Source organism: Pan troglodytes, chromosome 3, assembly GCF_028858775.2.
Source record: "Pan troglodytes isolate AG18354 chromosome 3, NHGRI_mPanTro3-v2.0_pri, whole genome shotgun sequence".
Lineage (NCBI taxonomy): Eukaryota > Metazoa > Chordata > Mammalia > Primates > Hominidae > Pan > Pan troglodytes.
In genome coordinates, this window is record NC_072401.2 from 167,308,110 (window position 1) to 167,318,860 (window position 10,751).

At 36.5% G+C, this 10,751-nt stretch overlaps 1 pseudogene; it reads left to right on the plus strand.

Moving 5' to 3' along the window:
- The first annotated feature begins 213 nt into the window (after positions 1–213).
- On the plus strand, positions 214–1,293 carry LOC100613383 (E3 ubiquitin-protein ligase TRIM38-like; annotated as a pseudogene).
- The last annotated feature ends 9,458 nt before the right edge of the window (positions 1,294–10,751 follow it).

The window sequence follows — 10,751 nt, forward strand, 5'->3', positions numbered from 1 at the left end:
CTTGTTGAAGACGTATGCCAGGGCTACAAGGAAAAGCTCCAGAAAGCTGTGACAAAATTGAGGCAACTTGAAGAGAAGTGCACAGAGCAGAAGGTGTTCACAGCAATGCACATAACTAAATGGACAATAAGTACAGAGTTTATTTGGGCCAAGTTTGAGGACTGCAACTCAAAAGCAAAGATTTAAGTTGCCCAGATTATACACTCTCACTGCATGAATTTAGACAGCAATAATGGAAATTGCAATTTTATATCTCCTCATGAGAAGACACAAATTCAGAGACAAAAAAATCGTTTGACTTTAAGAATCTCCAGAGTTTCCTACATGAGGAGAAGAAATCTTATCCCTGGAGACAGGAGAAGGAAGAACGATAGACTCTGAATAGACTGAGGGACCATGGGACCGGTCTGGGGCTGAATTCAAGAGCCACATGCTGGAACTGGAGGAAAAATGTCGGGGCTCAGCCCAAAAATTGCTGCAGGATGTGAATGATACTGTGGGCAGGAGTTGGGCTGTGAAGCTGGAAACATCAGAGGCCTTCTCCTTGGAGCTTCATACTATGTGCAACATTTTTGAGCTTTATTTCCTGTAATGTGAAGAAAATGTTAAGGAGCCATCAAGAGATGGGGTTTTGCCATGTTGCCCAGGCTGGTTTCAAACTCTTGCACTCAAGTGATCCACCTGCCTTAGCCTCCTACAGTACTGGGATTACAGTCAATGTGACTCTGGATCCAGATACAGCTCATAGTGAACTAATTCTGTATGAGGATTGGAGAAAAGTGACTTGTGGATATCCCCAGGACCATCACAGCACTTCTTCCAGGAGATTTAGTGCCTTCCCCTGTGTCCTGGGTTGTGAGGGCTTCACCTCTCAGGAAGATGCTCCTTCAAAATGGATGCTGGAAAACGAACCAGGTGGGATTTAGGAGTTTGTATGGCAATATGCAGAGGTGCACTGACATGAAGCAAGAGCCTCAGTCTGGATTCTGGACCCTCGGACTATGCCAAAAGAAAGGCTATGTAGCCCTTACATCTCCCTTAACTTCCCTTCATCTGTGTGAGCAGCCCTTGGTTGTGGGAGTGTTTCTGGACTCTGAGGCTGGAGTTGTATCCTTTTACAACATGAGTACTGGCTACCACATCTTCACCTTCCCAAAGGCTTCCTTCTCTGATACTATCCGGCCCTATTTCCAGGTTTATCAATATTCTCCTTTGTTCCTGCCTCCCCCAGATGGTTAAGGAAAAGAGCAAAGTCTCATTGGTTTAACCATCACAGAGAATATAATGTAAATCCCATAAGGGCCAATATATATATATTGCATGCAAAATAGCCTGTATCTGGCTTTTTAGAATATGACTAATAAATGGCTCTTGTAAGTTTTTCATTAAAGAATTTAAAGATGAATCCACCAAAGTTCACTACTTAGAGGAAATGCATAAATGTGATTCTCTAGATCAACTTCTTGTTTTCTCTCTTGATTTGCAATACATTAAGAGTAAATAATGTTATAATTTTATATTGTTTCATAGGTTCAACAACCTTTCACATATCTTTATTGGGCAAGTAGTAAGTTGAAAGTAAATGTTTGTTGAAATTAAATTTGACTCATACAATAACTCTAGGAGGTAAGAGATATTATCTCTGCTTTCTATGGTATTATATTCAAAGTAGGCAAAGTTAGTTATAAATGCATAAAAGCCTCAGTTTCATCTTTTAGTTAGATTCTAAGAATGTAGATACAGCAGTTGAACAACTGGGAAAATGGTGAAAACACCTTCAGTAGAAGAGTCTGTCCTATTTAGACATTAGAATTGGATTTAAAGAGACCCTGGGATATGATTGATTGTCATTATGTTGAAAGGAATACTCAGCATTTTGCTCCAAGAGCTTTTTTTTCCCCCCTGTAAGATTTGGACCAAACATAAGTTACTTTCTCAGGGAATTCATGGGGAATGCTTTGAAGAGTTTCATCTCTTTAGTGTAAAACATTATTTAACAAGAATTTGGCTTTGATCAATACTCTTTGAATAAGGATAGGGTATTACCCCAGTTCATTTTTTTCTTTTATCAGTCCTTGTATTAAATTAGAAATTACATTGGAAATCTCATTTTCTTGGGGAGGGGATCCTTGGAAAATGTCGAAGTGAGATTTAACTGTGTATTGTTTAGTTATTCATTTTAAGAGTGGTTTATGAAAGATTTGTTAAAGTTTTCTCATTTTTCCTATTATAAGTGGTAATAAGAGAAAACCTTGGTAGTCACAGTTATGGCCACAATTATAGTGACACAATTAGACTGGCTGACATTTACTTGCTAATTTAATTCAATTATTGCCTTTTTAAACATACGTCTGATAGCTGCTAAGTATGGCTATAGAAAGTATGGCTATAATTTTTGCTTGGGGTGATAAACAATTTATGTAGCAACAAAAAAGTTATAATTTTAGAAATCTTACTGATCCTTTGACCAGGAAAAGGGATTATATTTTACGTGAGCGCTACCCAAATTATCTTGTCACATAGAATTGTGTTTTATAAATAAAATGCTCTTGTTAGTTATTTGTTGAAAGAAAGAGAAGGGAGGAAGGAAGGGAGGGAGGAAGGGCAGGAGGAAGACAGGAAGGAAGGAAGGAAGGAAGAAAAATATTATCTTCTCAAATTTCAAATTGGGTAATAATACTGTAATATAATGATCGAAAATACACGCTGGCCAGGTGTGGTGGCTCACATCTATAATCTCGGTGGTTTGGGAGGCCTAGGCGGGTGGATCACTTGAGGTCAGGAGTGCATGACCAGCCTCACTAACATGGTGAAACCCTGTCTCTATTAAACAATACAAAAATTAGCCAGACGTGGTGGCTCATGCCTGTAATCCCAGCTACTAGGGAGGCTGAGGCAGGAGAATCGCTTGAACCTGGCAGGCGGAGGTTGCAGTAAGTCGAGATCACACCACTGCATTCTGGCCTGGGCAACAGAGTGAGACTCCATCTCAAAAAAAAAAAAAAAAAAAAAAGAAAGAAAAAAAGAAAGAAAATGCAAGCTTAATTCTTACTGTATTCCAGATGTAGTGCTCAGTGTTCTACATATACAGGACTAGAATTCCTCATCCATGATTCTAAAATTCAAGAAAAGTTTGTTTTAAGCTCAATTAGCAGCAAGACCAGACATGACCTGAACTCACTTGGTAGAAAAACTATCCTTAATGGACATAATATGGTGATGTACTGTATTATCTCTCTAAAAGAGAAATAACTTCACATTCTGAGACACTTCTGTCTATGTGAGTTTGTAGCTGTGTACTAACTCATTTAGCCTTTGCGAGGACCTTATGAGGTTGGCACTATTATTATGTCCATTTTACAGAGAAACAATTGAAACAGAGAAGTTAGGAAAGAAATATTTACCAATAATGACTGTTTTAAAGTCTGCAATCCTCTGGTTAGATAATTCCTTGAAAAAAAAATTTTAAAGAAAGTTTTGATATATCACCAGTCTTCAAGTCATCTTTCAGATTCACCAGAGGGAAAAGGGGATTGCCATGACTACTTACATGTTAAAACTTCTGGGATTTATTATAATAGTTCTGCTACTATTTCTAGAAAGTTCCAAATGTATTATGATAAAAACTTAGAAATATGTTTTTTTGGGTGGTTCTTACTGCCAAAGTGTAATTATTCCCTCCCATATGGAGCTCCAAAACATAGTAACAGGGAGCATTTTACTGACATCTGTCTTTATTTTTGCTTGTTACATCTTCCAGACCCCACCCTTGGTGACTTCACATAATATACATTACACATATCTTACTATACTGTGAGAAGGTTCAGAAAAATTGCTGTGACAACTAATTAGTATTTACTTAGCGGATAGTACAACATTAGCATTTACTTAATTCAAGAGTAGTCTTGTTTAATTTAAGGCTACACATCCTATAATTATTATGGGCTTTTAAATTTAGGTACTTATTGAAATTTAAGTTTAAATTGCAATGTAGTCATGTTTTCACATCAATTTTAAACATCTTTCTGCATGTAATGAATACCATATTTAACAGTTTTACCCAGGTTTTTTTTTCAGATTTTAAAGTTTGTGGTTAAATAAACATAATCCAGCAATTCATTTCCAATAAACTCTTAGGATTTGTTGCATGATTTGGTGGTCTATGTGCACTGATAGGTTTCATAGATGATGGCAGAGCCCTCGTGACTACATTGAAGAGAAACTGTCAACACAAACTTATGCTTCTAGTATGGTCCTTGTCAAAGTTGTTGCCTTTGGCATTTTTGCTAATCATTAATGCAAAAGGATCTTGTTTTTGCCTTCAGAGGAGATCAGTGCAAAGTTAATGCAGAACATCTTACCGACTGTGGGAGCAGAGGGTGGTTTTAAACTACTGCAGGGGAAGAAGCCAGTTGCCTAGTTGAAGGCTAACACTGTTTATAATGCATGTGGTTGCTGTTGTGATAAGCCTCCAAAGAATGTGGGGAGGAAGGATAATGCAGGCCAACTCTGATTGCTTTTGGAATGCGGCAATTTGTCCTTGGTTATCGTTGGTGTTTAACATGTTTTGATAGAATCGCTTTAGATCTATCTGAAAACTGCCAGTGATCTGAGAAAACCCTATAGCCTACCACAGTTGGTTAGCCCACCCTTTCAGTGTAGACTCCTACTCACTTCCTCCCTGCCTGTCTACACTCATTCTGTCAAATTCACATTGTCACATGTTCATGTTCACATACCTTTAAGGAATGTGAATCTTTATCTTTCTCCTCTTTATCTCTCTCTCTGTCATGAGTGCATGATAGAGACAGACATACAGGCACACACAAACATACACACACACACACTCTTAGCCATTCTTCCGAGGCATCCAAGATTCTTCTCTAGTTAGATGACACTTCTTGTATGTTTGTGAAGAACCATAGTCCTATAAAAATATTCTAATTAAATTATTTTTTCAAGGGCCTAACTTGATGAAGAACATAAGGCTATCAAGAAACCATTATCTCTGCCTATAAGTGAGAGTTGAAATCTTACAGCATGTGTTAAAACCTATGATGAAACTACAGGTGAATGACAAGCTTCTTGTGTGGAAAGAGATTATTAATTTAGAAATATCCTGATTAATCAAGGATGGTCAATGAGATTTTTTCAGTCAAGAAATCTAGTCAGAATGTAGGAAATATTCTGCATCTGTTTTTTTTCAGTTTTGCTTCTGGGGAAAAATGAAGACTATTAATTGTGACCTTACAAAGGACAAGTGTGCATTTTCCTAGATAAGTTGTGTGAAGGCCATTGAGACCTTCCCGCTGAAGAAGAAAGAGGCTTAAACAGATAGTACTGAGAACCATTGATTCTCTTTGAAGCCTCAAAGTAAAATCAATTTCAAGTTTTGTTTTGTTCATTAAAGTTAAGAGAACGATCAATTTTAGACTGAGCCAAGAATGAAAACATTAAAATACTAGCTATTCTGTAACTTAACTGGGATGGGAGAGTAGACACAGAATAGTTCCCAGATTTGTCTTAATCCAGTGGTTTCTGAACAGTGTGCCAAGGCACCCCGGGGTGCTGCAGCAAACTCACAGGAGGGCTGCGGGACGTTTTACATTTTCCAGCGAAAGACAGCAACCCTCGATACCTTTTGGTCATAATGAAGCTTGAGATAGTTCACAGTTTCCTCACTGATCATGCTACGTTCTTTTTGCTGATATTGTGTCTTTATAAAGCTGAGTTTTTGGTGATTTCTAACTAGTTAATAAATATAATTATTAGACATTTCTTTGGGTCTAGGAGTGCTGTGAAAAAATTACTGAAACAATAAGAGTACCATAGACCAAAAAGTTGGGAACTTTTGCTTTTACTCTGTGTGTGTATGTGTGTGTAGGCAAACAAATTTTGTTAGTGGTAATTAATATTTATGTATTTATTCTAATACATAGTTTTATAGAAACATTATTGGTAATTTGGGATATTAGACTGTATTTTCCTTGAATCTATAAATTATGTTTATAGGAAGTCATTCTGATTAGATTACAAGAATTTAAATAAGTAATACCATTCACCTGGTGGCAGCTTAGCCAAAGTACATACTATATCCAGTGCTTTCGTTGTAGAGCATTTCTCAGCATCATGGCTCAGAAGTGAGACCATATCTGCATTCCTCTGATTTTCTCACCCAGTTCTTGAGATTAAAAGAAGCTTAAATTTGCCCATTTGAATAGAATGCCCTGTTTTCAGTAAGCCCCATTGAGGGCTACTCTGCCTTGGGATCTCGTGTCTTTATTGCCTCTGTGAAGTAGACAAGAGTTAAGTTAATGGGCTAAAAACCCAAGATGAAGAGAGAGCTTAGAGGATGAAATTTAGGGAGATCACAAAATTGTGTTTACTCAGAGTATCAATTTTGTAATTATTTTCCAAAATTTCTGAGTCCTAGGGCTGGGCAGTGAGTTAACAATTTCACATGTTGTCATCTAATTAAAGCATCTTGTTTGCTCCCAGTTCTACCAACTATTCCAATTCCTTTGGTGTGCCTAAAAGGGGAAATTTATAACCTAATTTGTATTTCTTTGTGTGTTATGGCATTTGGACAGTGGCCATGGTTTGCAGACCTGTCAAGTTGATAATAACTTTCATCTCTGCATTGGGAGAATGTTTGGAGCTCAATGTACACCTACCAGTTTCACATTGCTGTCAATGAGAATCACCTCTAAGGATCTGCTCAGCTCTTCTTCTATCTGCATGGCCCATTACCCTCTTCTCAGCACCCCGTTTGCTTACTCAATTATGGCTGTCACATGTGATCTGAGCACTGCTGAAAAGCTGCATCCTTTTCTTCATGACGCCTATTAAGTCTGTGTCAGTGGGGAGCAGCTTCTGAAAACCTCAAGGTGGGATGCTCCCCACAAGCCAGCGATTGCAAGCACTGGTGTAACTGTGTTCTTGTCTTGACATTGCTAATATCTGTATCCAGTTGTCATTCCTCAGCTCTCTAGAATTCTCTACAAAGACATTGATTTCATTTAAAATATATATTTTTTCTCCTTGAATTTCCTATACACAAGATTCATGTTACATTTGAGGCATCCCTTTCTGTAATTGGATCTTAATTGACAACTAGGGCTAGATGTGACTTATGGAAATAACTTACAGAAGTTACCCAATCCTTCCAAGCTGAATAGTTTTTCAATGAGATTTTGTACAGCTCAAACTTATAAAGTAGACAAATGCAAAGTTGGCCCGCCTCCAATCAGAGCATGAGCCTAAAGCCTCCCTCACTGACAATCCCCCTCATTTTCTTTTCCAAAAATCTCTCTCCTTCACCTAACAAAGCTAGGCCTTAGGGAACACCTTTAGAATGAATTGATTAACATGGTATTGGTAAATTTAGAAAGAGAACTCATCCTTTGATTTTCAGGAAAATGTTCCATTTATTAAATGCATACACCATCCCATTCTTAGCAGCTCAAGTGATAATTCAGAGTTAGGCATAGAGCAGAGGTTGACAAACTGTCACAGCAGGCCAAACCCAACCCTCCACTTGATTTTGTCAATAAAGTTATATCAGAACATGCACATTTATTTATGTAACATTTATGGATGCTTTCATGCTACAAAGGCAGAGTTTAGGAGAGACTAGATGCCCCACAGAGCCTAAAACATTTATTTTCTGGCAATTCAAAAAAAAGTTTGCCAGAAAAATATTTTCTGGGAGCCATGTGCTCAGCACTCTACAAGCAAACAGCTTATGATAACCTACAACTTATGAATCACAAATCAGTAATTTAAGATATCCAGATAACTGGTATGGTTTAAATCCAGTTTTTCACTATTTACTCTTTTAGAATACATTGACGTTTAAAGTTGATATTAAACTTTATTTTAATTTTATTCCTTTTTTGATCTAATAAAATTTCCGCATTTTCAGTTTACACTTCAAAAAAGGTGAAAATTTTCCTCTGACATTCTCAATTTAAAAAGAGTTTTCAGATTTTGAATGCATCGATATAATGTGAAAGCTACTCTGTACCAAGGAAGGAAATTCTCTCTTCCCCAATTCAGGCTTTGAATAACTTCAGATCAATGTATGAGCAATGTCCTTGCTTTTATCTAATATGAAGAAAGCCAGTGTGCTGATGGCCTCTGAAAAGCTTTCCGAGTTGGCCCAAGATGAAATAAACTCTCCTTAAAGTAAAATAAATGGTACCCCACAAAGCTATTATACAACACATGCCATCAACACTGTCTTCCCATTTTTAATAATACATCATAGCAGAGAAAGAAGCTAGTAGAAGAATCAACTTCTCCTAGTGAGAAAGATCTGAAAGTGATTTTACTCCTTCTATTTCTCTTTTAAAGGAGTTCTCCCCTTGGGCCCTATTCTTTAAGAAATACAAGTAATAATAATCTAAGAAAAGGTGATATCATTTATTAGCCTTCTTCAAAGAATAGTGCTTATTTAGTTGACTTAGCAAAATATTTTAAATTGACTAAGGTCTTGAATAAATGTTTAATTTTTTTGGTGGGGGCAGGGGGGTGTCAATGATAATTTCCATTCCATGATCTTCAGCACGTAAAAACTATCAAGTCATAAAATATTATAAAAATCCGGACTTGCTTTTTTTTTTTTTTAACATTGTGTGGCCTAAAAGAAACTATATGAGACAATAAGAAATTAGAAGGCAAGAAAATAAAAGAATGCTACCAAAACAGAAATAAATAGGTTATTTGGTTGATAGGTATTACTAGAGAAAATTCAAACATTATGTTGTTGTTAATCAGTTATGCTTGTGGAATAAACAACTCTGCATAGTACTCTGTTAGCTATGTTAGGGCAATATTCAGAGGTTGTGTGTGTGTGCACGTATATGTATGTGTGAATTAAGAGACATGTAATATGTACTGTTCACATGTTTGACACACTCAGTGACTATAGCCACAGCCATGATTTTAGGCTATTTGGAGATTTACCTTTAGCCCACTCAAGAAAATATATCTAGAAAGTAAGAGTGACTTTATTATAATAGTAGCCTGGATGTATTCTAGCATATCATCCCTGTGGTAAGAGGACTTTTCTCCGTTGCACCTGGTAGAAACCTAATGCCAAGAGAAACTTTATTGCCCCCATATAATATTAAGTCGGTGCAAAAGTAATTGCGGTTTTCCCATCAAAATGGAAAAACCGCAATTACTTTTGCATCAACCTAATAGAAAAGCACAGACGTAAAACTGAGTACCTTCTATTTCTCTTCCTCTGTCAACTCTTCTTTCCTCCATGTTGGTTTTATTCTCAAGTATGCTTTTTCCACTTGGTGGCAAAAAATGTCTCTGGTAGCACCAGGCTTGTACAGTCTTTGGTACCAATGATCTAAAAGGAAAAGAAGTTCCTCCCACTCCCCCGATCACAGCATTTAGTTTAATACTGAAAGTGACTCTAATTGACCTAGTGTAGCCAATTTCTCACCCTTGGACTGATGAATGCGCCTAGGGGTCCGAAGTAGCACATCACATGCCCACCCCTGTAGGGGCGGAGGAAAGTCCTTTTATTGACAGCAGACTCAAAAAAACAGGAGGAGTTTACAAGATGAAAAGGATTTTGTACTAGAAGAGCAGGGAGGGATGGTGGCAGGCAGAAAGCACAGATTATTTCTTCAATTTTTTACTCGAACTACTGTTAGAAATAAAATCTTCATGGCACCTCTCGTAAGTGACCATGGCATATCAGTTTGTCTTGACATGACAGCCGGGCATAGTTATTTTAGTGAGCTTTAAAACAAGGGCAAGACAGTCCCTGCCCATAAAGGTCATTGGTCAATTCTTAGAACAAATCTCTAGTAGTTCATATGCTTCTTCGGTGACTTAAAAATGTCAGGGAGGGAAAAAGAATTTAGATAGTAAATGGAATCCAAAAATCCCTGAGATTTAGACTGCAACATTTAAATTGCAGGAAATCTCACCCTCAGAAATATAGCTTTAGTAAATACTGATTTTTTTATGAAGACTGAAGAAATCACTAACTTTACCTCATTTGTTTTTTGTTTTCTCTATACTATCTAAACTACAAGAATGACTGTGGTATAATTTCTGAATGTTCTTCTTCATATTTTTAGAAGAGATTTTCCTAGAGATGTAATATGTTGGATGCTTTTATGTAAATGTTATCCTACTGAACTGTTTGTACAAGCATGTGGACCAGTTTAGCCTACAATGACGCAAAAACATTTTCAAGACCTTACATATAATTTATACTTATATTGAAATGAGTATAATTTATATTATATAATTTATATCCTCATAAAATTCAGAAATCCAAAAGACGATGAAGATCCATGCTTTACAGGGAAAGAAAAAAGTGACTAAATTATTTACAATTTGGTTAAATCAGGAGCCTCCAATTCATTTTAATCATGTATCTATGTAAGTAAAAATATGACATATCTAAATGAGTAAAAATATTATGGCCATGTATCTCAATATAATCATTTTAAAATTTATGAATTATAGAAAGACATATTTTAAATATAAGTAAAGCTTGATTTCTTTCTTATGTTTTAAGATTAAAAATAAATATAAGCAGATGTTCTTTCTCACCCTTGTAGATGATCATGCATACTCTGTTTTAGACACCACTGATTTGAACAACTACGAAATAAGAAGAGAAATAGACGCTATCTGCTTGTGGATTTTGGCAACATGGTAAATTTGCTTTGCTTTGGCAGGAAAATTATAGATTTTGATGGGCTGACTTGGTTCCT